A 27,127-nucleotide genomic window follows, 5' to 3' on the forward strand; every position below is an offset into this window, starting at 1 on the left:
AATGAGTTTCTAATATAAAGGGAGAGGGAAGTGGACCATTTGGAGCTGAAGAGTCTGCAGCATCTCCAGAACTGGCCCTTGTGGGGAAAAATGCCTCTTTATATGTTTCTCCCCACTCCACAAAGCTGAAACAAAGGCTATGAAAACCTCTAATGCATTAGCCCTTTTGGCATTTGACCTTCTGCATTTACTACTACCAATATTTATATACCACATTTAGGCAATATATAACAAAACAATACTCTGAACAATATTTATTTATTTATTTACACACACCCACTTTATATTTGACCTTGGACTTCTTTTAATAGTGCAGTTGTGAGGTTCGTTTCCCCCTTTCCTTTACATTAAAATAAGTTCAAAGTCAAAAACAGAAATGAAGAAGTGGAGGGGATGAGTTTTGCTATGTATTTTCTAAATGCAGGGGCTACAAAATGCAGAAAGGCAAATGCATTAGAGGTTTATTGGAGTTGATAACTGATCTTTGGGATCAAGACAAGTATATGAAGGAGAAGGGCCTTATCATTTAACCTGATTTTCTGCTATAGAACTGAGACAGAACCTTTCAAGATCACAGTCCAATTAGTGCGCATAAGCGGTGGGTGGGGGAGGGAGCTCTGTTTTAAGCAATGGAACTTGAAGACTGAAACCTTAACTTCTCTGCTAGCTTCCAGCTCATATCTTTAGCCCTTTCTTAAGGCATTAAGGAAGCCACCAAAACTGCAGAGTTTGAAAACAAACAAAAAGGAAAGGGGGGGGGCATGCTACTTCTTTAAACACTTTAGCACATATGGAGTTTGATTTCTTGAAGAGATCAGTTTAACATCTCCATAGAAACCTGCAACAGATTATCATCAACAGAATAAATAAGTAGTCTAATAAATTAAACAGGAGGCAGAAGATCTGGAAACTTGATTACTGAAGTTCACCAATATTCTCCACCCACAACCACCAATAAAACCTTCCAAGCCAGCTGAGAGATGGATATAAAGGTGGCAATAAGATACAAATAAGAATTTGTTATTTTGCTAATATGGAGCACACCTAAGATAGCTAAATGGGATAGAATGATAGGAGGCGCAAGGGGGTATATCCCAAGGGGAAGGATTAAGGTGATACCGAATGTAGTTACATCTGGCCTGGAGAAGGGGGGGGGGAGGAAGAGAAGCATGTTGAAAGGAAAGCACACATGGAGTTTATTAATCAAGTTCATAGAAAGTTTCACTTCCCTCCCACAGAGGCCAGAGAGATCTAAACCGCAGCTCTTCACATCAAACCTCCTGCAAACAGCCTCTTCAGAAAGTTTCCCCAGACAGCAAAATTGCTGAAAAGTGTCGACAGCCTCATCTTTCCATCCTCACCCCTGAAGCACCTTGCACTTCAGACCCAGGCGTCCCACCAAGGACCACTCCCCACCACTTGCTCCCCAGTCCAGTCTCGATAAAAGAACCAAGTGGACAGAAAGGTTGTGTGTGTGCACTTGACAAATAAAGCAGCACAATCCTACTTGCTATCAGGAAATTAAGTACCACTCAGCTGGATGGGATTTACTCCCTTGTAACTGCACAGTGTGGTGGCCTACATTCTGTAGGGCACACACAGGCCACCCCAAGGTGGGCTGCAAAACTCCGAGTCAGTTCTGTCTCACACACACACACCCCTATGTCTGTTTTCTCAGGCTTTTAACTGATTTTACATGGTGATTGTTTTAGTCATTATATCCTGTTCTATATTTGTTGTATTTTAACCTATGTAAACTGCTGCCTAGGGATGCACAGGCCAGGCAGTATAAAAATATGATAAACAATTCAAAGTAGTCCAAACTTCATCCATAGAAGGGGCAAAATGAAGCCCATCTTTCAGCACAATCCGGGGCATGTTTACTCCAAAGTGAATGCCACTGTGGTCAATGTGCCTGACCCACAGACAAGCATGCACAAGACTGCAGCCTCCCCTCCTGCAGCTCTCTCTTTCCCAGGGCCCCCAGGTTCAGATGTGGCCCTAACACTTGGAAAAGCAGCCTTTTCCCTTCCTCTCCAGGATTTGCAGCCTGTGCGCCCTGCTCGGCGCGTCCAACACTCCCCCCCCCACTTTTTTTGTTTCGGTCAACGCCCAGAGCGTGTGCCTGTGCGCGTCTCCCTCCCTCTCTCTCAAACCCGGACCCCCTCCCCTTCCAGGCAGGCCCGAACCCTGACTGACAGCTCGACACCTGTTCGCTTGTCCCGGGAGCGCCCAAACATGGAGAGGAGCGTTCGCCAAAACCCCACTCGTCCGAGGGCGCTCTCTCCCGCCCTTCCCAACTCCACCTCCGCACAGAGCCAAGCCCCCGCCCCCCCGCAATACAAACAATGAGCCAAACAACCGCCGGCCTTCCCTCTCCCCCCCCCCCGCGCCGCACCCACCCACCCGGCAGCAGCCTCCGTGGCTAAAGACCCCTTACACCGCGTGCGCCCCCAGCACTACCAGCCTCTCCAAAAGGCAGGAGATAAAAATAATAAAAAGAAAAGAGAGGGGAGGGGGCACCTTCTTGGCTCCGGAGGGAGCAAATCAGCTGCTCATTCTGCAAATACCACCAGATAAAAATAACCTGCTGCTTGAGTGGGTCGGGGGGGGGCACCAGTACCCCGGGTCACCCCAAAAGCGCACTTTGGGACACTGGCAAACAAACTTGGGGAGGCAGAAGAGGAAAGCGCGGGGGGGGGGGAAGAGGAAGAGGAGAGGGCTACCCGCCCACTGCGCCCAGGAAGCACACACACCCCCAGCAAAGCCCGAGCACCGCCTGCGCGCCTCCAACCCCGGACCCCAAGCGCATCTCTGCCGAGAGCGCAGCCCGGCTCGCCGCCTCCTCTCCGAAGCACTTTGGCCAAACTTCGCAGGCCGCTCCCCAACGCGCGCCGGAGGACGCTCCGACTACAGCCCCACCGAGCGCGGCGCCCCCTCCGCTCTCTTCTCCCGCCTCCCCAGCAACTCCAACTTTCTCTGGACAAAAAGCGACCGGAGCCCCTTCCCCCCCCCCCACCGCAAGCCCTTCCCCAAAGCGCGACAAAGTCGGGCACCTGCGATCCAAGCGGGGGACGGATTCCTACCCCCCCCCCGTCTCCCCTTGCGGAGAAAACACACACCATCTTAATAGTCCTAACCATCTGCCGAGCCCCTTCCCAGTGGCCGTGGGGAGACCCAAGAGGTCGTCCTCACCCATATGAGCAGGGAAAGGGAAAGCACGACCTCCTTAAGAGGTTGCGCGCGGTGGCGGGGGTGGGGGGAGAAGAGATAGAGACTCGGGGCTCTTTCAGAAGGTCCTGGGAATGGAGAGACTCTTCTCTCCCCCGCCACCCTCTCCCCAGATCCAGGTCCCAGGCAAGGAAGAAGAGAAGCCACCTGCCTCTTTTCTCCCCAAATAGGAAACAAGCAAGGGAAGGGGGGGGAGGAAATCAAAGCAGGAGAAGGACCCCCCCCACCAGGAACCGAGAGAAGGAAGAGGCATCCCCCCGGCAGCGTGCCAAGGAGTCGCTCCTCCATCCTGCCTCTGGCGCACGGCAGGACCCCCCCCCACCCGCGCAGTGACCTATGCGATGCGCCCCCCAGGAATGCGATGCAAGTGCCTCTGCCGCTCTTCCAGCGCCTCCCCACGCCCCCAGCTCAGCAACAGCCACCCTCCAGCGTAGACACCCGACTGCGTCGCACCCCTGGCCCGCGCGCAATGCCCCCGAGCCCCGCTTCGCCCAGGGCGCTGCTGCTCTCTCGCCCTCCACCGAGCCCCAGCGGGCACTGGGGGAAGAAGCCGGAGCCAGAGTTGGTGGGGTAGCCGTCCCCAGCTTTTGGCGCTGGCCGGGACGAGGCGTGGAAAAGTGCGAGGGTCAGGAGCCAGAGGTCTCCCGGGGAGGCAGAGCCACCGGGGGGGCCGGCTGGGGGAGCGCCGAAGGTCTTACCTGCACTTGGGGCTGCTTTGGGTGACTTTCCAAGTACGGGGAAATGTGTGTTTGGGATGGAGGCTCGCAGCGCGCATGCGCCATCAAAGTTGCCCTGATCCGGGATTTTTTTCCTCCCCTCCTCTCTCTCTTCCCCTTTGCTTTGATTATTGAATTTTCCTATTTCTACCAGAGGGGCAGGCAGCGCACAAAACCCGGAATGGAGCTTGCAGAGCATCTGCCCCTCGCCTCAGTTGGAGCAGGGAAGAAGAGAGAAGTTGGGAAGAGGAAAAAGCAAAAAAAGAAAAAGAAAGAAAAGAAAACAAAACAGCGAGAGCAAACGGCATGGAATGGACTCAGTACCAAGCAGGCAGGGAACTCCGGCTAAGGAGCGGTGCCTGCAAAACCCGGACCGGATTTACCTCCTTAGGCATTATTGTTTTAAAAGGCTACTGCCTAGGTGTCATTTCTCCCCTTCCCAATCCTTTTCCTTGCCTCACTTTGCTTGTGTCCAAGGGGTAAACTCTGCCACCCTGGTTTCCTAGCTGGAGACTTTAGGTGGTTTCAATAAGGCAGCAGATCAAAGTTTAATACAGTATAGCAGAGTTTAGGTGTCTCCTTCTCGCTCACACACAAGCTTGTTTATTAGCTGTTACCTTTTGCCTCTTCCTGTGACACATGCACGCTTGTTGTTGGAAATCTTGCTCCTTTTTTTTTTTTAAACGAAGCTTCGTTTTTATGATCACACAGAAAGCAGTGTTCAGTTACTCACGAGTTGGTCCATCAAGCTAACTGTGGTCCTCCTGCAGATGTGCAAGCTAAGCATCATCCCCCTACACACACACACCATGACACATGCAGTATTTTTTTAACAAGTGGGTTCTTAAGGACAGAAACAGCAACTGAACTCACAAGAATATAAGAATATATAACTGGTATATTTACGCAAATATGCATTAGCAGAAACATTTCAACACACAATTTGTATTCCCAATCCCATCCCACATGAGTGCTTTAGTCTGTATCTAAAGCACCCCGCGCAGGTTGCAATCGCACTCAGCCACCCGGCACAGTGCAGACCGGTGGCGATGCATGGCAACCACACCACCCAGGACAGACTAAAGAGGATTTGGGGGGCCCCAGGGGGTAGGGCTGTGCACTGGCGGAGGCTAGTTCGAAGGTGGGGATGGGACAACTTTAAGGGCAGTGGAGGGTGCATTTACCCCTCCCTCCGTCTTTCCCCCACTAGCGCTCTATTGACATGCGCACATGCGCAAGCTACTTCTGCCTACTTCCAGTCCGAAAAGTGGACGGGGTGGTAGGGAGGTACACTGCTGTCCTGCCAGACTGATTTTCAAGTGAGCGCTGGAGGGGGGAACACGGAGGGAGGGCTAAGTGCATCCTCCCTCACCCTTAAAGTTGTCCCACCCCCACCTTCTAACCCCTCAAACTGCCGGTGTTCAGTGTTCCAACCTGTTCAGAGGCCTGTAAAAGGACCTCCGAACAGGTTCATGCACATCCCTACCAGGCTGTGTGGAAGCCCTGGACTTCGGCCCCAAAGGGGTAAGGGCACCTCTGAGAACAGCCCTGCTGGATTAGGCCCAAAGCCTATCTAATCCAACGTCCTGTTTCCCTCAGTGGCCCACAAGATGCCTCTGAGAAGCCCACAAGCAAGAGGTGTGGGCATGCCCTCTCTTTCCTGCCATTGCTCCCCTGCAGCTGCTGATATTTAGGGCAGGGGCGGAGCTACCATTGCGCAAATGGGTTCAAAGAACCAGGGCCACCGCCCCTCAGGGGACACGTATCACGCCCCAGCCACACCCTTGCATCTGATGTAAGACGCAGGGGCGTTATTTCATTCACAAATGGGGCCGTGTGGTCCCGTTTACAAGCAAAGTCTGACCAGTGCCGCATTTGTGGCAGTCAGAACAGCTCTCCCTGCCTTTACGTGGTGCTGGCTGGACTTTGCTTGCAAACAGGGCCGCATTTGATGTCCAATGCAGGGGGTGAGGCTAAATGTCAGAAGCATTCTTATGTGACTGATGTCAAATGCATTTGATGTCAAACATGTTTGATGTCACACAGGGGACGTGACTAAACCATGAGCCCTGCATCTGACATCAGATGCATCTGACACAGGGGGCAGGACTAGGGCCGCCACAGCGAGCTGAACCCGGGCCGCTGCTGGTCTCCCTCCGTCCCTGCTTTAGAGGCATCTTGCCTCGAGGCTGGAGGTGGTCTATAGCCATCATCCCCAACTATTGGCCACTGTGGCTGGGGATGATAGGAGTTGAAGTCTAAAAACTGCTGGAGGGTTGAAGTGGTGCAACCCTGGTCGACACTGACCAGAAGCATCTCCTCAGGGTCACAGGCAGAGAGTCTTTCCCAGCGCTGCCTTGAGGTTCCAGGCACTGAACCCTGCACCTTCTACATGCAAACCAGGTGCCCTTCAATTGACCGGCAGCCACTTCCCAGATCTGCAGCCTGCCCTTCTGCCAAAGAGCCCAGGGCACTAGATATGACTCCCAGTTTTCTTCACAACAAGCCTGCAAGATAGGTTAGACTGAGAGATAGTTCATCACATGAACTTTGCCACTGAGAGAAAGCAGGGCCCTCTTGGCTTTAATGAACTTTATTGACTTCCAGGGACTGGGTTTCTGCTCTCGCTAACCAAAGTACATAATATTCCATTAACGGTTGCTTTAAAGAAAGAGAGAGAGAGAGAATACCAAGCAATAAAGAGCTCTCCACTATGGTGAAGGTGTAAGCACATCAAAACTGCTTAAGATAACTCTCTTACGTTCGTCAAAACAACAGCATTCTGAAGGTGAAGACACGTAAGGTGATATCTGGAAACAGGTTGGATAGGGAGGCAATGTGGCTTTAAATATTTTTATGCTCAACCTTCTGATAAAAAATGCAAGATGTGGGCATTTATATTTGTGAGTTGATTAAAACCAAAAAGTACCACTCTGCTTTGTAGCTCTAGATTTAGTGTATGTTTCAGTAAAATGGTTTATACACAAAACATCTCTCAGTTGGTCTGCTAACCACCAGTGGTTCTTGGCTGAACAAGCAAGACTTTCCCCCAATGTAAAGGTTGACCAGAGATGCTCTTATCCCTGAACTTCAGGGCCAAAGTCCAGGGCCTGCACACTCCCCGGGGCCCCCCAAATCCTATTTAGTCTGTCCTGGGTGGTGTGGTCACCATGCCACACCGCCAGCCCACACTGCACCAGGCGGCCAAGCATGACGGTGACCTGTGTGCCAGGAATGACCTCTGCTTTGGAGACCATGAGGGGAGTGGGGAAATAAATATGAAGGATGAGAATATGTTAAGTTGTGTGTTGAAACGTTTCTGCTCACGCATATTTGCATAAATAAACCTGTTATATATTCTTATATTCTTATGAGCAGTTGCTGTTTGTGGCCTCAAGAACTCACATGTTAAAAATACTGCGTGTGTCACGGTGTGTGTGTGTGTGGGGGGGGTGTTTGATGCTTAACTTGCAGTGGGGGTGAGATGGGCCTCCAAAGGCCTTTAGGTCCAGGCTCCAAAATTACCTCGGTGCTCCTCTGATACTGACTTGCCTAATTCTAGCTGCTCTGGAAAAGAAGCAGTGCTGTGGCAAAAATGGAAGACCGTACAGTCCATCTTTTCAGAGGTGTCTTTTGAGCTGCTTGGGTGTAGGATGAGAGACCTGGGTTCAAATCCCTGCATGGCCATGAACATTACTTGATGGTCTTGGGCCAGTTATGCCCTCCCAGCCTAACCTACCTAACAGGGCTGTAATGGTAAAAGGGAATGAACCAATGACAGTACAAAGCTCCTTGAAGGAAGGACAGAGTTCATCCTAATAATACATTTTTAAAAAATCACAGGAGGAACTCATTCCAGCATGAGAGCAGAAATCTGAAAGAAAATTAGCAGGCGTGACTGAAGCACCCTATGGGCAATGGAAGAGGCACATCCCAAGATCCTCTTCAATCCTGCAAATGAGGCACAACTCTGGCTGTGCATAGTCATGTAAGAGCATCAGAAGAGCCCTGCTGGATCCAACCCAAGGCCCCTGTAGTATGGTGTCCTGTTTCACACACTGGCCCAAGTAGATGCTTCTGGGAAGCCAACAAGCAGGCCACGATGTAAGGAGATGCATATGCCACTTTCTGGTCATACAGCCAATGCCACTTTCAACCACTGCAGTTAAACAACAGACAGGAGAACTGGGTTCAAGCCATCTCTCAGCTGACTAGGCGACTGCAGTCCAGTCACCATCTCTCAGCCTAACCTACCTTGGAGGGTGGTTGTGAGGGTAAAATGGGAGCAGAACGAACCAAGCCCCCCTCCCTGTTGAGTTCCTTGGAGGAAGGGCAGGATAAAAAGTAATAATGATCAATAGTAATGATGAGGGGCTGGATTCAGAAAAGGGCATAAAGACCAAATGGTGAGCCTTTCTTCCAATCACAACTTCTTTGTGCTTGAGAGTGACACCTGTTGAATTTTGGCCTGTTGGAAAACTTCTAAAGGCACGGTAGCTATAAAAAAATATGGCAGCTGTACATAGATATGATGGTTGCATCATCTGAGCAAGTTAGGCAGATGAACATTCTGTTCTGGGTGGGTGGTGTGGGTGGGTGGGGGAAATCAGGCTACATGAAGTCTAATGCATTTTGTAGAAGACAGAATTCCAGAGCCTAGGCACCACCACTGAAAAGGCGCTGTTGTGTATAGCCAGCAACTGAATGGTGGCTATACAGATTGGAGTCTCCCCTGCTGTTTTCAACATTCCATTTAGAAATCACAGCAAGTAGCCACAGAGAGGCTCTCTGTGCCATGAATTTGTCTAACCCTTTTAAAAAAGCCACCACCACATCTTGTTCATTACACATTACGTGAGTTCATTTCAGTCCAGCACCTACAACCAGCCAATTTCACTGGTGATGAGAGACAGCAAAGAACTTCCCTGACTCCAAACATTTATACTGCTTCCCCCCACCTCCCCATCCTTTAAAAAAAATGAAATAAAAGGGGCTGCTCAAAAGCTGCTGTTGCTCTTCAGCATTAAGTATCATTATATCTGCTTTCACTTCCGCACCCCGCAATTGTCAGTTTACCAAAAGCAATTAGAGCATATCAGAGAAACACTGTTTGCCAAGTGCCATTTTCTCACGTGAAACTTTTGCTCTTGGGTTACACATTATTTAAAAAGAAAGAAAAAGAGCAAGTCTTAATCAGACAAATATTTACATGGAAGGCTAACCTCCCCCGCCACCCTCCGCTGCCTTAGCTGGCAAAAATGGGTAGAAACATTGACAGCCGGGATGGAGCAAAGCTGAGGTGCACCAGATGTAAAACTGGCCCTGTGCACTTTTCAAATCATCTTGATTAGGGGTATCCTTAGGGCAGGGCAAGCAGGGCAACCACCCTGGGCCCTGCTCTTTTAACCCCCATCAGGCTTAACTTGAAGGGGGTTGCCCACTGGCTGATTTGCCCCAGGCCCTGGTCCATGCCAGGGCTCTCTAAGGACAGCCCTGGGCTTGACTGTAGCTCTTACATACCCAAAGATTATTTTAAAATCAGAAATTAGAAAAAGAAAAATCCACAACTGGATTGAAGTAGGTCAAACCACAAGAAGAGACTGAAGCATTGTGCTCATCTGAGGCAGCTCTCTTGGCTAGTGTCCTTGCCCCCAACTGAAGCATGGCCAATGGTCAGAAGATCCAGAACCTTCTTGGTGGTGACACTGCAGTGGCCTCTGGAAGAAAGTTCATAGCTCAGTGCTTTGCAAGTTCAGTTATTAGCATCTCCAGCTGAAAACTCTAGGAAAGACCTCTGCCTGAGATCTCGGAGAGCCACTATCAGTCACAGCAGAGGGCCAGATGGACCAAGACTGTGGGCCACTACAAAGCAGTTTTGCCTTTCTTGGGAGTGCCTGTAACTCAACAACAAACTGCCCCGTGCTAACTGAGCAAAGAGGCACCTTGAAAAGTGGTGATTCTCTTTATTGAGCAGGGGGAGAGCAACAGGCCCTATCCATCTCCAACACAGCATCCTTCCAGTGGCTGCTGGTGGTGTCTATCTTATGTTTCTTTTTTGGATTGTGAGCCCTTTGGGGACAGGGAGCCCTTTTATTTATATCTATGTAAACTACTTTGGGAACTTTTGTCAAAAAGTAGTATATAAATATTCATCATATTTGTATAACTGTATGCTGAAAATCCCAGGTTCAATTTTTTTTAATTTATAGTTAAATTTTTATACTGACTTTCATAAAAATAATCTCAAGGCAGTTTGCAAAACATTTAAAACAATATAAAACCATAAAAACTGCCCAAGAAGAATTAAAAGGGAATATAATTCAATTAAAACATGATTCTAGCTAGAAGGATCAGGAATGATCTTCTCAGACAGAAACCTTGGAATGCCACTCCCATCTGGAGTGGACCATTCCATACCAGGCTAGATGAACCAAAGGTCTGAGCTGATTTATGACACCTCCAGATGCTCCTATGAAATGCATCAGGTGCTTTTCCTGCAAGTTTGCCATGGAGTTTTGCTTTCGGTGAGGAGTCCAGTTAACCAGTGTTGCAATCTTCCTTACTGCTAGAGTTCTGGAAGAGGGCTCTGCTCCTTCTTCTAAGGATGGTTCATGACTGGGCTAGGCACTGGCAGCAAATGTCTCTGAAGATGAGTCTTCAGGAGTCGGGCCTTTTTAACAAGTTACATATTTTCAGTGCACCTAGAGGCAGGCTTCTGTGGAATCAGAGGGGCCCCAATTCTTCTGCCATTTTACTTTGCCAGAATGGTCACACACAAGTTGGTCAACTGGATCAGAGTGGTTCATCATGTCAACGCTGACAGGCTATTCTTAGCAGATGCTCCTGGGAATTTTTCTCACAGGGCTTTTAAAGCTCCTTAGCTTGCATCTCCTCCGGAATGGAAGGTGTGCATTCACATACTGGGCAGATTTACCTTGAGGTCCCTGCAAACTATAAGGGAGCATTTCACACATGGTTCGGGTTTTTCACCCCTAGAGCGCAGCCTGATTTATATCCGGTGTTAAAAATCCCACTTTTTGTGTCGGTTTTTTAGGACAACTTCGAGTTCACAGTAATGCCTCGCAGTAAACTCGTGGTAAAGCCTGCTGTGTGAAGAACTTCCTGGGGTTAGACCCAGGAACCTATAAATCTGTGCAATGAGAGTTCTCTGGGCAAAGGGTCCCCAGCCCTGGAGTGACTCTACCCAGCAGGCTGCCCATTGGCTCCCCCTGGCCTGGAAGGACAAAAGAGCAGTGTTCCCTGTAAGAGGGAACCCCAGATGTTGTTGACTACAGCTCCCCGAATGCCTAGCTACAGTGGGCTTTGGCTGAGGATGCTGGGAGTTGACAACATCTAGGATTTTCTGTTAGAGGGAACACTGCTACAGAGACTTCTAGGTCAAGCTGGGTGACAACAGCATTTCTTGTGTTGCAACTCCTTGGCTTGAGGTTGCCTATGGGGCCCAGTGCTGACACTCCCCCTTTTGCACCTTAATTTGTGTGTATGGAACACAGACATCTGATATGACTAATGCCACTAAAGAAAGAACTCCACAACAATGGCTATATATTTTTTTAATTGCTTAAGCACTGAAGGTTATTTTGTTGGGTCCTTTGACAGCATAGTTGAAATGACCATCCACTGACAATAAAGTCCTTTGCACCTTTGAGACACAGTGTTCTTTCTAATCGCTCGTTAATTAGGCCTTGTGCCGCCCTGCTGAAGCAGGTGTGTTTTATTGTTTGTTCCCATTTTACAGGTTTAGAAAGCAGTGCATCGCATTGCTCAAGGCCACAGCATGAGTCAGCGGCAGAGCTGAGAAGGGAATCCACAAGGAAAGAACCCAACAGGGCCCCAACAGCCACACCTTGGCTTCCAGGCCTTGGATTCAACTCTCTCTCTTTCTTCCAAGACAATTGGAAGGTCTTTCATCAAAACCACCTTACAGTCACAAAAAAGGCCAGAGAATTCTTGAGCATTCTTGAACGTTCCCATGTTCTTAATGCATATTTAACTTACAGACTTCGCTGCCACATGATGTTCTGCTGAAGGCTATCCTTGGAAGCTGCTGGTAGGCTTTCCAGAGGCATCTGGTTGGCTGCTGCAAAAAGCTAGACTAGATAAATCTTTGACCTGATCTAGCAAGGCTACACCTTATTAAAAGAGGATCAGAGGAATCCATGGAGGAAAAGGAGCAATGGCTATTCACCACAATTGCTGAGTTGAATCTCCAAGTTCAGAGGCAGCCTGAAGACCAACAAAGAAGAGTTCTGGCTCTCACACTCAGCTTGTGGACTTGCCAGAGGCATCTGATTTTCCAGGATGAGAAGCAGGAAGCTAGAATCGAGGGGCTTTGGGCCCAATACAGCAGATGTCTCACGACATTCCAATTTTGATGTCAAATACACAATGGATATTCTTGGAATATTTTATATCCCATGATATTTGATACTTGACTTGATGTTAAATATCAGATTTAACATTTGAAGGCAGCAAAGGTAGCAGGAGGAGGTAGCGGCAATGGCCACCTGGAAGGCTAAATAGGAAGCATTATTTATGCCCTGAACACTAAAGCAGGGGGCGGGAGGAGCCCATCTCCAGACAAACTAATGTTGTGTAATGACAAAGTCATTTTCTTTTTATTATTTTTCAATAGGGTACAGATGTTGTCTGCCTGTTCCATTTCCCCCAGTATCTCTTCTCTGACAGACATTGTTGATTTCAAAAGGAAAGCCTGGAATGGATGAGGGGGTGTCAGGCCTCCACCCATAAAACTGCCTTTTCCGCTGGGGTAGTTACTCCTCTGATAGTGAATACCACTATCAAGGAAGCTGGCATCCATTTGGAGCAGTTTGCGACTATTCAGTTGGCTCCAGCAACCTTTTGCCCTCACTGTAGTGGTCTGCTTCCCCCTCTTCCCATCTTCCCTGGTGGAGAAAATCCCATTGGGGGCAAAGAGGAGTTGTGCCCTGGTTTTCTATGCAGCTGTGTTAGCCCTCCAGAGGTATTGGCTTGCTTTCTGCTGGACTAGACACCACCAGCACTGCTAGCCAGAGAGAAGTACTGCAGTTTCTGCTTCAGCAGTTGTCAGGTGATGCACATGGACCAATAGGGTTTTCCCTTGCCCTATAAAACCTCAGATGCTGGACACTCTCCTCAGTCCAAATAACTGGTTACCTGAGTGAAGACTAAGAGCTGTTCTCCAGCTCTCCCTGCCTTTTGCTTGCCTTGCAAGTTCTGAAATGTTTAAATTGAGGTGGCACAATCCCTCTCCTGCGTGGTTTGTTCCTCCCTGGGTTTCACGTGAGGCTCCGTTTGCTCCACACAACTCAGGGTGAATTTTATTTCTAGCTTTCACACTATGTTCCTTCTTGTTTGTTTGCCTTCCTACATACCCGGTTGCGGCAGTCGAGGCAAAGAGAGGAGATTACAGGAGACTCCATTCCACTTTGCCACTCATTCACGACAAACAAAGAGCAATGATTGATGATTAAAAATGCATTCTCTGGGCTTGTTTTCCTTTGTTTTACCATTATGGAGATATTATAAATACAGAATACTAATCAAACCAGACCTGCCGGGACCTTGCAGACCTCTGTGCAATCCAAGGGCTCTGAAGAGCCTTGAAATCTTCTTTGCAAGGATGTGTTGGGGCAAAAATATTGTGCTACTGGTGCTGGATCCAGGCTGATGATGATGATGATTATGATAATGAGTATTTGTATATTGCTTTCCAACAAAAGAGTTCTCCAAGTGGTTTACAGATAAAAGAAACAAGACGGTTCCCTGTCCCAAAAGGACTTTAAAAAGAAACACAAAGTAGAAACCAGCACCAGCCACTGGAGGGATGCCGTGATGAGGTTGGATAGGGCCATTTGTTCTTCCCCTGCTAAATATAAAAGAACTGCCACTTTAAAAAGGTGCCTCTTGGCCCAGTTAGCATGGGTTTAGAGTGGTCCTTTTTGTGTGCAGGGGGAATACTGCTTAGACAAATTCAGAGGGGACAGTTCTATCAAGAGCCATTATACTAAGAAAAGGATCTCCCTACTCAGAGGTCACCTAGCACTGACTGAATACTGGATGTTGGAGCAGACAACAGGAGGCAGTCACTGCCTGAATGCCCTGCTTGCGAGCCCAGAAGAATCTGCTTGCTTGCTACAGGTGAGAGAATGCTGGACTAGACAGACCTTAGTCTGATACAACAGCAGGATTTTGCCTATATCCTTAGATCTAATGCTTTCCTTGAAATGTGCACATCAGTGGCTTATTACCCAGAGTAGCTAGAGAGAATTTCCAGGTCCAAAGGCAATCTGCCTCTGAGTACCAGATGCTGGGGGTGAAGAGCAGGAGAAAGCTTCATGTCCTGCTTCAGAACTCTTAAGAGGCACCTGTGCTCCATTCTTTGAAGCTAAAAGAATGCTAGATAGGCCAAACACCACCGTTCTTATGGATGCCATAAAACAGCACTCTGTCTGCATTACAGAAAGGATTTTAAACCTGCAATAATTATTTTACCAACATGTCTCTAGGAAGGCCTCTCTCCCAGCCCCTTTTCAGGCCCTTTTCAATAGAGTCATATCAATTTCCCCAGCCTCTTTCCCTAATCTGTCCTTGAAATGGGAAAGGAAAGGGGGAAAAAGCAGCTGAGAAATTTGTGTATATTTTACATAACATACACTCAACATAAATTAAAAGGGGTGGGGTGGGGAGCCAGAGTAGCAACTGCTAATTGCCCTATCAGGGTGGGGAAGGCAATTGACTGCCATTTAAAATGGCCTTGTTTTCCATTTCTGGTGAATGTTATCACCCTGATAAGCAAAATACAAACACGTGTTCTTTTGTTAATACTGAAAAAGCAAAGTACAAGAAATGCTAAAAAAGAAAAGAAAGAAAAGAGAAAAAACTTGAAACATTTGCCAAACTAGATTGTCCAAGGGTCAGGTGCGCATGCCTCGCGGGGTGCACACACCAGAAGGGCGGAGAGGATCTTGGCTCTCCTGTCCCAAAGAGCTGGTGTCTCCCCCCAGCCATGAGCTGAAGTTACTGTAAACACTGCCTTCTAAAGTCATTGAAAAAGTTCAGCACCCCTTACAGGCTGGATCAGTTTACACTATCTAATTTTTCTTTGTGACTTAATACATTGGAGATATAATTTCCTGCCCTGAGACCGAAGAAATCCATTTGTCTGCCCGATCAAGTCCTTGGCCCCACCTTCTTGAAGACTCTCCCACTCTCCCTCTCAGACTCCAGTTTATCTGCAATAATTTAAGACAGGGACTTCTTTTGAATAGTGCATCCAAGGCTTTCCAGTTTGTTTTTGTATTTTGAGCTTGTCCATGCAACATACACCACCACAAAGCCAGCAACAATTAGTCCCATTTTACATGTGGTATGTTATAAGCCCCTTTTGGGAAGATATGGATCTTCTGAAGCTGGATACAACTATCCCTCATGAAGGCTTAAGCGTGTGTGTGTTGTGCTGCCAAATGCCATTGAGGTATTACACTCACGTTTCGCCCTTTCTCTGAAGAGCCCAGGGTGGAGCACATGGGACTATCCTATTTTAATCACAACAACCTTGCAAGGTACGCTAAGTTGAGAGATGCCACCATGCACAAGATCACCCAGTGAACTTCCTGGCTGAGTGGGGTTTGGGTTGGAACACAGCTTTCAAAAGTATCCTCAATAGCACCCTGTGCATATGCGCTCTTTGGCATGCGTCTAGTCCTCCTTAAGTAGTAATTAAATACATGGGAAGACATGTATTGAAATTAGGACTGCCAACTAACAAAAGGTGTTCTGATCAATGTGCAGTACGGATTTCTTTTCTTTCTTTCTTTTTTAATGAGTCAATTAATGGATTAAATGTTGATATATGTTGCAGACTGGAAAACTTCAGTGAAGGTTTATTTTAAGCATCTTAAGAGAAGAGGATGGAGCAAAACACAGACACACACACACACACAATTAGCTTGGATGAAGAACACAAAGTAAGATCCTCTTCATCCCTTTGGGGGCAGAGAAAATGCTGTTGTGCTGCTACGTGGTCTCAAGAACATAAGGGCACGGGGTCAGACCAGAGGTCCAGCATCCTGCTTCCCAAGTGGCCAACCAGATGCCTCTGGGAAGCACTTCCCCCCCACATAAGCAGGGCACAAAAGCTGCAGCCTCCCCAGTTCTATAACCCCAGCATCTGGGACTTGCACTGTCTCTGGTTTTATTCTTAACTATCATGGCTAATATAAACAGGCATCTACAAATCCACTTGCCAGCTTGCCAGTGGCAAGGGCCCCAAGCCCTCTGGCAAGCAGGACATCCAGCACCACACAAATCTCCTCCCCAGAGGTATCATTTCCACTTCATTTTTTAGAAGGTAAGAAACAGCAGGCATCATTTCTGAGCAGGAGGAGAGGGGTCCCATGGTTTCTTACCCTCTCCATCTCCAGTGCAAGTGACAGGAGACCTACTTCTCTAAGCCCCTCTGCCTGCATTCCACAAAGGATCTGAGGAAAGAGAGAAGACTGGTGGGAACCACAAATAATGGCTATTGTGGTCACTAAATATAGGCCTAAGTTTGTGGAGCCCTGAATATACAGTAAAAGCCCCACAGAAGCAGGCAAAAGATCTAGCTAATCCAGGATTCTACGTCCCACAACCCTGAAATCTGGCTACCCCTCCTTGAGGATGGGTGCGTCCCAGACCATTAAGAGCTTCTGTCAAAACCAGCATCTTGAGCTGTGCCCAGGAACACATCAGCAGTCAGTGCGGCTGCTGTAACATAGGCTGAAGAGGTTCACATCTGTCCATTTTCCACAAGGAGACAAAAAGCCACCTTTTGTGCTACATTATGATCATGTGCTACATTACGGTGCCCTTCCACACCCCACACCCCTTCATTTCAATGGGGCAGAAGAACTTCCTGAAGCATGGTGCCCCATAGATCAGAGCTCTCCCACCCAAGACTGTCCTGGCAGGGTGTGAGGCGTGAGGCAAATCAGCCAGTTCAGGGCCCCTTCCAGTTAATTTTAATGGGGATTGAAAGAGCAGGGCCTGGAGCAGTCACTCTGCTTTCCCTGGCCCAAAGACAGCCCTGATGCCCTTAATGAATGTCCCAAACCCACTGCCTCTCTTTGCCCTCAGTACACCAGTCATGAGTACTGGGGAGGGATCCTCTGTAATGCACCCACCCCCTCCTTTCACAGGGTGTTCAGGAAAAGGGCATGCTGGTCCTTTGGAGGGCAGAGGGCTCTCTCAGCAGAGGGGCTGGAATTTCACCCTTTCCAGGAAAAGCCAGCTGCAAAGTGCCGGCTGCACTGGGGGAACAATGCCTTAAAAAGGACTCCAAAAAGTGGGATTATTTGTCATCAGGAAGGGCTATAAAAAGAAACACTTCTCAAGTACTGAGTGTGAATACCATTACTTTACAGATTCAAGGGGGGAGAAAGGCAGATAACCTCGGGGAGACCTGACCTTCAAACAGGTCCAAATCACCTTGACTCTCCCCTCTCCCTGCCCCCACTCCAGCCACACACACACAGGCATAAGGGAAATACATTCTCTCACATATGCAAAGTTGTGCCCTGAGAGCTTCCCCCTCCATGGCTAACAGTGGTTTGGGGAGGGATTGAAGGGGGTGGGTGAGACCAGAATGGGGGCCAAGGTCAGACTTCTTCTCCCTCTGCAGTGCAGCCCACACCTGCTTCTTGGAGAAAAGCCTTCAGGATCCTAATTGCAGCACTCTCTCATTGCCTCTAGTTTGGCCCTTGGTGTCAAGGGCGTAACTACTATTAGGCAAGGGGAGGCGGCTGCCTGGGGGCCCCCACGCCTCGAGGCCCCCGCCAGAGGCAAGTCATATGACTATATATTGTGAAGTGTGTGTGTGTATCAGCGAGGGGCCCATTTTAAAATTTTGTCTCTGGGCCCACTCCAGCCTTGTTACACCCCTGCTTGGAGTGAAAAGGCAGTCCGAGATGGCCTGTTGCACAGGACTGCCCTGCTTGGAACTGGGTCCTGCCCTCCAACTCTTGGCCATCAATTCACCCTCGTCAGTGCTGCCTGCGAGTCCTACCCACATACCGCTGGCTAGGTCCACCCTCTTTCCTGGTGCCCAAACGTCAGGATTATGTGAGGCCCTGGAAACACTCTCAGTTTGGTCCAAGTATTGTATAAGCACAAAGAAAAGCATCGAGCCTTGCCCCGAGCCTGGAATTCAACACCCTGAAGAGTCTCCGCTGTCTGTAAGGCGCTGCATGTGTCTCTCTGGATCCAGCACTCATCCTGAGGATGACCACTCTGGTTTTTCTGCATACCTGGCAGACCAAGTGTTGCAGTGCAAGAGAACCATCCAGGCTGCAGTACCAGCCAGCTGATCCCACCACCAGCCAATCCCAGCTTACTTCGGCCTATAAAGCCCAAGATTCAGAGCTTGCTTGTCCATCCTAGCAATGCACCACCAAAAAAAAGTAGCAGACATCTTTTCATCCTCTCTGCTACATAACCCTCCAAGAGACTCCAATTATGCCACAGTACCTCCGGAACTTAATTTGCTGCCTCTGGAACTTGGCGATTGACTTGACTCCGACTGCTGTGGGGACCAGCGACTCATCTCGGCACCTGATGACCTGGAGTGGGCTGCATCTCTCTCTCTCTCTCTCTCTCTCTCTCTCTCTCTCTCTATCTATCTATCTATCTATCTCTCATAGAACACTTTGTGAATGCAAAACCTGGGTTTCTAGACCTTATGCCTGCCAAAATAGGCTCGAGGATGTACAGGCAATACTGCTCAAGGACTCTGGTAAGTAAACCAGGTCAGGTTCACAGGCAACACTGTCCCGAGGACCTAGGCCATCTGGTCAGCTAAACGGAAATGCCTAAATGGACCTGAGGCCAGGCTCAGAGCTCACCCTCTGGCATCCAGGCAGGTCCCCGCTACTTCCTGGACGCTGAAGCCTCCCACATCAAATGGTAAAATTGGAGAGTGACAGTGAGATGAGCGCCAGCCACCTCCAAGCAAGCCTCTCCTCATATCACAGCTGGTCAGTTTCCTTTCCTTTCTTTTTAAAAAAGCAACGGTCAAACTGGACACGTGGGCAATCGTGTGCTAATGAGGTGTGTCCAGGTAGAAGTGCCTCGTCTTTCACTCAGAATGACCGTGGGGTGGCGGGGGTGGGGGAGTCCGATCAGGACTGTGGAGAAGTGAAGGGTGATCTCTTTTCACTCAGGCCACTTCCCCACTGAATATCGCTTCTCTATTTCCTGCAAACAGCCACTTTGGGAGCAAACAAGCACTTTGGGTAGGGCATTTTTCAGGCGGAAAATGACTAGTTCATCTCCCCTTCCCCATGGTCCCAACAGGGTGTTTTAGGTGATAGAAGCTGCCTGTGCGACTGGGAACAAGCCTCTTTAGCATGCACTAGTTTGCGCTGCCTGTTTGACCCTCATTCTCAGGACTCCGCAACAGGCCGGCTGAAATAGGTGCCTATTTCCATAAAAAGGCAGTTAATGCAAATAATTGCCCATCCCATTTTGTTCCCTGTGGCAGCTGGCAAGACACCCAACATGTCCCCAAAGAGGGGACCCACAGAGAAGGGTAGGTGGATGGGGAATCTGAGAACAAGATTAGAGCTGGCACGCACGGGGCCTGGGCCAAGCTGCCTGTTGCTGTCTCTGGAGAAGCAAGGAACGGCTTCTGCAAGGCCCAGACAGCAACTGCCAACTGCTGCTGGGTGGAAAACGAAGCGCCCTTTCGCCCGGTTCGGAAGCCTCAGCTGCTGGCTCCTTGCAGCTGCTCCTGCCACTGACATTCTGGTGAGGAAAACCAGCCACACTGGAGAAAAAGCTCCGAAGACATAGACTAGCAACCATCTGCTGTCCTGGACAAGGACATGCAGAGGCTGCAGTTAATTGGATTGCTGTGGCCAAGGAAGGCGGGATAGGTGTTTTAAAATTCATAAACATAAAATAAAATGTTTGTGGGGAAGGCACACAAACACCGGCTGCTGGAAATTCTCATGAAAGCGGCCATTGTGTACGTTAATGGGACATCATGGGGAATGTGCACAAGTGTGCAGGATAATGGGGATTTTTGCATATTTCCCAGTCATAATGTCTAAGACTCAAAACAGTGTTGGAGAATATGCCATTTTGTGAGTTCCCCACTTGGACAGTCTGTGCCAGGGTTGCACAGTTTCATCTCTCCAGCTGTTGGACCACAACTCCCATGATCATCCCAAACCATTGGCCATTGTAGCTGGGGATGATGTGAGTTGTACTCCAACTTCTAAAGGGCTAAAGTTGTACAGTCTGGGTCTATGCACTTGCACCTGAAACATCTTCCAGCATCCCTGGGTGGTAAAGCATATTGTCCAGACAAACTGCATTGTTCTCTGTTCAGGTTCCTGTTATGGCCCTGAACCTTTGCAATTGGTTTTACACACACACACACACACACACACACACACACACACACACACACACACACACCTACCTTGAGCCATTATTTTCTACCTGCCTTTGGTTGGTCCAGGACCTCGGATTCCAGTGGATCCTGCAAGTCAGTCCACCCTCACCTGCCTTGGAATATGGCCAGCATTCTCCTGCAGCAGCACATTTCCAGGGAAAGTGGGGGAGCAGTGGGTAAGATGTATTTCAGGAAAGCTCAACCGCTATTACCAATCTTCTCATGGATGGACCCTCAGGTTCCTCGAGAGCTGGTCTTGTGGCAGCAAGCATGAATGGTCCCCTTTGCTAAGCACGGCCCACCGTAGTTTGTATTGGAATGGGAAACTACATGTGTGAGCACTGGAAGATGGCACTTCAGTGTGGCACCTTACTACTACGACAATGAGATGAGACTATTTATATATTGCTCTTCAAGCAAAGTTCTCAAAGCCGTTTACATATAAAAATAAATAATACTTCATTAAGATGGTCCCCTGTCCCCAAAGGGCTCACAATCTAAAAAAAAAGATAAGGCAGATACCAGAAACAACCACTGGAGGAATGCTGTGGTGGGGTTGGATGGGGCCAGTTGCTCTCCCCCTGCTAAACATAAGAGAACTGCCACTTTTAAAAGGTGTCTCTTTGCTCAATTAGCAGGGGAGTGGGGATGGGGCCAAGCTCAGTGGAAGAGCACCTGCCTGCTTGCATGCAGAAACTTCCAAGTTCCTTCCTTGGCATCTCCAGAGAGCACTGAGAGAGACTCCTGCTTGTAATCTTGGAGAAGCCGCTGCCAGTCTGAGTAGTCAGTACTGAGCTAGATGGACCACTGGTCTGACTTGGCAGAAGGCAGCTTCCCATGTTCCTATGAGCACCTCCTCCACCACTTCAGGTGAATGCTCACAAACAAAGACCGGTGGTGTCCATATACATTCAACTGACATTAAGCCCCAGCAGATGTGAACACAGTCCCTTGAAGTGGTCAGACCTCTAAATGCTGGGAAATTATGTCACACACACACACAAAAACCCCTCCACCTTTCACAAACCAGGTTTCAAAAATCAAGACTTTAAACAACAATGCATCCAACCTTCCTTTTGCTCCCTTCCTTCCAGCACCTTCTGAATATTTAAAGAATGCTTTTTGACTCATGGCTCTTGGATTCCCTTAGCCCATTTCTCTTTTCCTAACCCTCTGCAGGGGGACAGTTTGGCTTATATCAAAGAGTTTGGTTTATCCTGCAGCGCCTCTAGCCAAGATATTTCCCTGTGGTTCATGGAAGAAAGTGCCGTGGTGCCTTTAAGATTTGGTTTGGAGTGATGCCCTTTTGAAGGGGAAATGATTCTATTTCAGCAGAACTTCCATCCTTCAGTGGTGGGAGGGGGCGCGAAGACCAAAGCGTTGTCTTTCCAAGATGGGGTCAGCCCTGCAGCCTTTTCACTGGAAGCACTTACTACACAATTAATGGAAGGGACTCTCATCAAATGAGGGACAAATCATAAAATTAGGGAGATGGAAATTAGGCATGGACAAGTGGTCCAGGTGCAGGGGGAGGGGGGCAAGATTTATGGGGGAGGTTGTATTAGAGCTAATGATTTCTGCTAATGATCCTCCAAAGTATAAAGTGGCACGGGGCCCACTCTCAGTGGGACAAGAGAAAACCCTGTGTGAGGGTGAAGGGCATTCCTCCAAAGAGGAGAGATGAGCCCCCCTCCCACCATATTTCTCCAAGCCAGTAATGCTGTGCATGCAGTTTGCTCATTAAGAGTTAGACTTTCTGCTCCAACAGAGACAGGTCCATCAACTGCCTCAGGCTCATCAGCTAGATGCAAGGCCTGTCTTTCTGTGGGCACAATTGCCCAACGAGTCCTCCGAGTCCTCTCCATGGATTTGCACATTTCCCCGTCATTGCAAGGGGGCTTGTGTGCATTGGAGGCTCCCTGTGGGTTAAGTACTTTGGAAGAACCCTGCTGGATCAGAACCAAGGTCCACCTGGTCCAACATCCCATTTCTCACTGTGGCCAACCAGATGCTTCCAAGAAGACCACAAAGGGCCAAGAGGGAGGGAAGACCACAAGAAGGTTCCTCCCTCTCGGAAGACTGAGAAGACCACAAGGAGGGTCAAAACGGGCCCACCCCCATTTCCCCCATGACAACTGATATTTTACTACTACTACTATTTATATACCACTTTTCAACAGAAGTTCTCAAAGCAATATACACAGGTTAAATAATAAATAAATAAATAAGAAAGAAAGAAAGAAAGAAAGAAAGAAAGAAAGAAAGAAAGAAAGAAAGAAAGAAAGAAAGAAGGTTCCCCATCCCCAGAGGGCTGCCAATCTAAAAAGGAACATAAGGTAGACAGCAGCAGCCGCCACTGGAGGGATGTAGTGCTGGGGATGGATGGGGCCAGTTTCTCTCCCACTGCTAAATATAAGAGAACCACCATTTTAAAAAGGCACCTCTTTGCTCAGTTAGAAGGGGTTCAGATATTGATATTCGTACCACCTCTGAACATGGGGGTGCCATATAGTCATTGTGATCATGGCTGCTGATAAACCACTCCTCCTACAAAAATATTTATAATTCCTTTTTAATGCCATCTAAGGCAGTAGCCATGACCACATCCTGTGGGAGTGGATAAGTTAATGACACGCTGTGTGAAGAAGGACTTCCTCAGTCTCCTGCCTACCCACTTCCTTGGTGACCTAGAACGTGTATTATGAAAGAGGGAGAGACACTTCTTTTATCCATTTTCTCCACACTACACACTACTGCATCCACTGAGGCCGCTTTGGAGCTTTCCCAGGGCTGGCACATACATACACTTTCCATCACTTGATGCCTGCAGCACCAGTGGTTGGCTTGTATGCACAAACAGGTCATCACAGACCAAAAGCCATGACAAGGACCTTGGTATCAGCCCATAGACCCATGCACTGATGGTCAGCTCATACTAAAAGTTGCAAGGTCTAAGGACAGAAACATCATGTGACAGGAGGCACACAAAGTTGTGTGGCAACTTACCTGGGAGATGGAGGAGGCTGTCGGTGAGGTGAGCCATAGAGGGAAGGCCATTTATCTGTAACAGAAGCATTAAAAAAATGGGTGAATGTTAAATAATGTTTTCAAAATGTGGCAACCATGCCTCTGCAATTCTAAACAAAGCCTGGGGAGGAGAGTTAGCCTATGGGAGGAGAGCATGAAAGGTTCCCTTTGCTAAGCAGGGTCCACCTTGCCTTACATTTGGATGGGTGACTACATGCAAGTGCATCCTAAGGGGATGGGGCTGTAGCTCAGTGCAAGAGATCTGCTTGACATGCAGAAGGTCCCAGGTTTAATCCTTGGCAGCATCTCCAGGTAGGGCTGGGAGAGACTCCTGCCTGAAACCAGAGCTGCTGCCAATCAGTGTAATGTAGACCAGGGATTCTCAACCTTTGGTCCCCAGATGTTATTGGACTTCAACTCCCATAATCCCCAGCCCCAGAGGCCTTTGGTTGGGGATTATGGGAGTTGAAGTCCAATAACATCTGGGGACCCAACTTTGAGAATCCCCGGTATAGGCAATACTGAGCTGGATGGACCAACAATCTGACTCAGTACAAGGCAGCTTTCTATTTCCCTGGTCTCAACACTAAGAACCATTCAAGATGCTGCAGGCAGCTACTTTCAAGGAAAGTGGAGGCATGATCAATTCACAGACTTTAATTTGATATTAGAACATGGTTTAATAAGTCTTTGCCAGACTTTAGGAATGGCACTGTTCTGTCTTTTCACTTTACTGTTTTCTCTTTTTCTAAGTTGGTCTTGCGCATTTGTGGTAGGTCTTTAAAAATGAAATGAAAACAAACCATTGCTGTGTCCACATCCAAGGACAATGTACCAAGAGAATTGATGGCAGATGCATAATCTGAAGTGACAGAGATCTGATACTTGACAGTGGATTCAGTATTCGCAGGGGTCTGAGATTAAGCAGGCCCCAGACACTACAGATGAGGTGAGGATGGAGACTCACCAAGAATGGGTGGACCTGCATTTCTGACATACATTATAATGTTATGGGCTATAGCTGTTGACCTTTTTTCTTTCTTCGTTTGGTAAAGGAGATTCCTGGTTAATAGTTCAGGATGCCTAGCTAATGTTCTTTAATTGACAGGAAGTGTTGCTTAATGGGAGATGGTCCAGAGATTTCTCTGGAAAGCCAACACAGCTGTCTCCTTTGGGTTTCTTTTTAAGATAGTGAGTCCTTTTGGGACAGGGAACCACCTTACATAGGGACATAGGAAGCTGTGTAATCTGAGTCAGATCCTAGGCCCATCTAGCTCAGGATTGTCTACCCAGACTGGCAGTGGCTTTTCCAAGCTTACAGGCAGGAATCTCTCTCAACCCTATCTAGAGATGCCAGGGAAGGAACCTGGAACCTTCTGCATACAAACAGGCAGATGCTCTTCCCAGAGCGGCCACATCCCCCAAGGGAAAATCTTGCTCACACACGTAGTCTCCCATTCAAATGCAAACCAGGGCACACCCTGCTTAGCAAAAGGGACCATTCATACTTGCTACCACATACTTGCCTTGGGAGTAAGAGGTTTCTGGTTTTAATCCCTGCTGGTATGTTTCCCAGACTATGGGAAACACCTATATCAGCAGCAGCGATAGAGGAAGATGCTGAAAGATGCACGGGAGATGGCAATGGTAAACCCCTCCTGTGTTCTACTAAAGAAAACCACATGGCTCTGGGGTCGTTTGCCAGGAGTTGACACCAACTTGACAGCACAACTTTACCTCTTACCACAAGATCCGCTCTCCTCTCCTATATGAAGCTGCCCATGACTGCATCAGGTTCAGGTTGTTCCTTCCAGCCTAGTACTTTCTGCTCTGACTGGCAGCACCTCTCTAGAGTAAAGAGAACCTTTACTCAGCTCTGCTACCCGAGACCCAGTTGGAGATGCCAGAGACTGAACCTGGGGCCTTGAGCATGCAAGGATGCCTAAAGGAATGAAGAGAGCTCTTTTCTTAGATGGGGGACGGGGGACCCACCAGACATTAAAGCTGCACTGCCCCCGCCTCCCACAAGAGTCCCAGCCAGCCAGCCAGCCAGCTTGATTGGTAGGTTGGGCCATTACTTTCCTGTTCTTGGAGTAATAAAGATTCTTAGTAAGTTTCATTTGGAGCACTCATCAGGAGTGGAAATGGACAATGATTCACAGAAACAGGAGCTGGATGGCGTGCCAAAAAACCAAAGCTGGCAAATTCTGCTGAGCTGGGATCTTGGTTCCCCCCCCCTCCTCTCCCCATTCCAGCAGCCTATATCTTTATTTATTGATTGACTGATTTTAATTCCATTGGGCTTCTGTATGCATTTCCTTTTCTGTACTGGTCAGTGACTGTAATAAAAATATTGATTGGCTGATTGATTGACTGATTGATTAGAGTGACGACAGATCAGGGAGTCAAACACCAAAACTGACCAGCAGAGCTGCAGAAATATCTGCTTTAAGTCATGCTCCTGTTTTACAAGTGAGGACTACAGAGGCTGAGAGAGAAACAGTGAACACAAGACCAGCTCTGGCAGAGAACAACTTTGTTCCCATTAAGCTTGGAATAAAAAAACTCTTGCCAATCTACTGTGGATTATCCAGAGATCCAACAGTAGATCCCACTTTACCTTCTTTCTGCACCTGCCTTAGAGAGCACTTGTTCTGTGGGAAATAGTTTGAGAACTATATAAATATAGTTCTCTGCTTTGAGAGCTATAGAAATAATAGCAGTAGTAGCAGCAGCAGCAAAGTGCAGAAGCTCACTGCAAGTCCAAACACAACATTCTGCGAGCTCACCACAAGCGGAATAAATTATGCACAGATTACATCTCCCAATGAGCCAATTTGTCAGCTGATTTGCTGGGGCCCCTGGCCTAGCCCAAGTGTTGGCTGAAGAGCTTGTTCAGATTTGCACACCTTTTCATTATGGTCTCTCCAACTCCGCTCCAGGACTGTAGGGACAGTTTAGCTGGACTCCAGCTAGATTCACCTGCCAGTACAGAAGGATATGGCCATGGTTCCCGCCTCAGGACTAAATAATTTCTCGCTTGTTCCCCAAGTGTAATTTTATTAAACCTCCTGTCAGTAACAGAGAAAGTGAGAAAGAGAGAGGTGGCAAGAGGCAAGCCGCTTGGTAAACGTAGGAATTGAGTTTCCCCATTCTTGGACAAAGGAACAGCCAGCTTGCATGACAGGGGAGTGTTTCCTCTCATCCACATTCCAGCCCGCAAACTTCAACCCCAGGAAATACTGCTCAGATTCGCTCAGGCTTCTGGGAGATTATCAGTCACAACACACACACTTTCAATTTACATGCTCACCTAACAGGAACTAGAAACTTAGACATTTTTTAAAAAAAGATTCTTAGAACGCATCAAATCTGCTCTCTGTGGTTGTGCCCTACAATCATGGAATGGCAGAATACCTATGGGTCTGTCTATAAACATCAATTTCAGCTCGCAATGACTTTGGCCCAAGCTCCATTTTCCAGACATGACAAGCAAACAGATGCTGTCCATCAGAATCACATTCATTTTAGATTAAGGGAGCAAAATAACAATATGCAAAACCTCCACTGGGCAGTGGGCACATTGCCATCATGGCAAGTGGTGGTGCTGGGATCAGTCAGAGACTCCTGCCTGTTTCCATATGAAATCCTGGGTGCTTATTTTTTGTCCATGCAGCAAAAATGTCCCCTTAGC

General features: G+C 48.2%; 1 protein-coding gene across 6 annotated transcripts in view; it reads right to left on the reverse strand.

Annotated features, from left to right (window-relative positions):
• The window catches only part of CASZ1 (castor zinc finger 1), a 375,530-nt gene that overhangs the window by 251,785 nt on the left and 96,618 nt on the right, over positions 1–27,127 (reverse strand). For 4 of the 6 annotated variants that reach the window (XM_053281208.1, XM_053281214.1, XM_053281206.1 and 1 more), the window contains exon 5: positions 23,413–23,467. The gene's annotated coding sequence lies outside the window, so the exon portion shown is untranslated. Of the gene's footprint in view, positions 1–2,756; positions 2,773–3,929; positions 4,049–23,412; positions 23,468–27,127 lie in introns of those variants that run through there. The other 2 variants (XM_053281209.1, XM_053281210.1) reach the window with 2 other exon arrangements.

The sequence above is a fragment of the Hemicordylus capensis genome, chromosome 16 (genome assembly GCF_027244095.1).
Source record: "Hemicordylus capensis ecotype Gifberg chromosome 16, rHemCap1.1.pri, whole genome shotgun sequence".
NCBI classification, from domain to species: Eukaryota; Metazoa; Chordata; class Lepidosauria; order Squamata; family Cordylidae; genus Hemicordylus; species Hemicordylus capensis.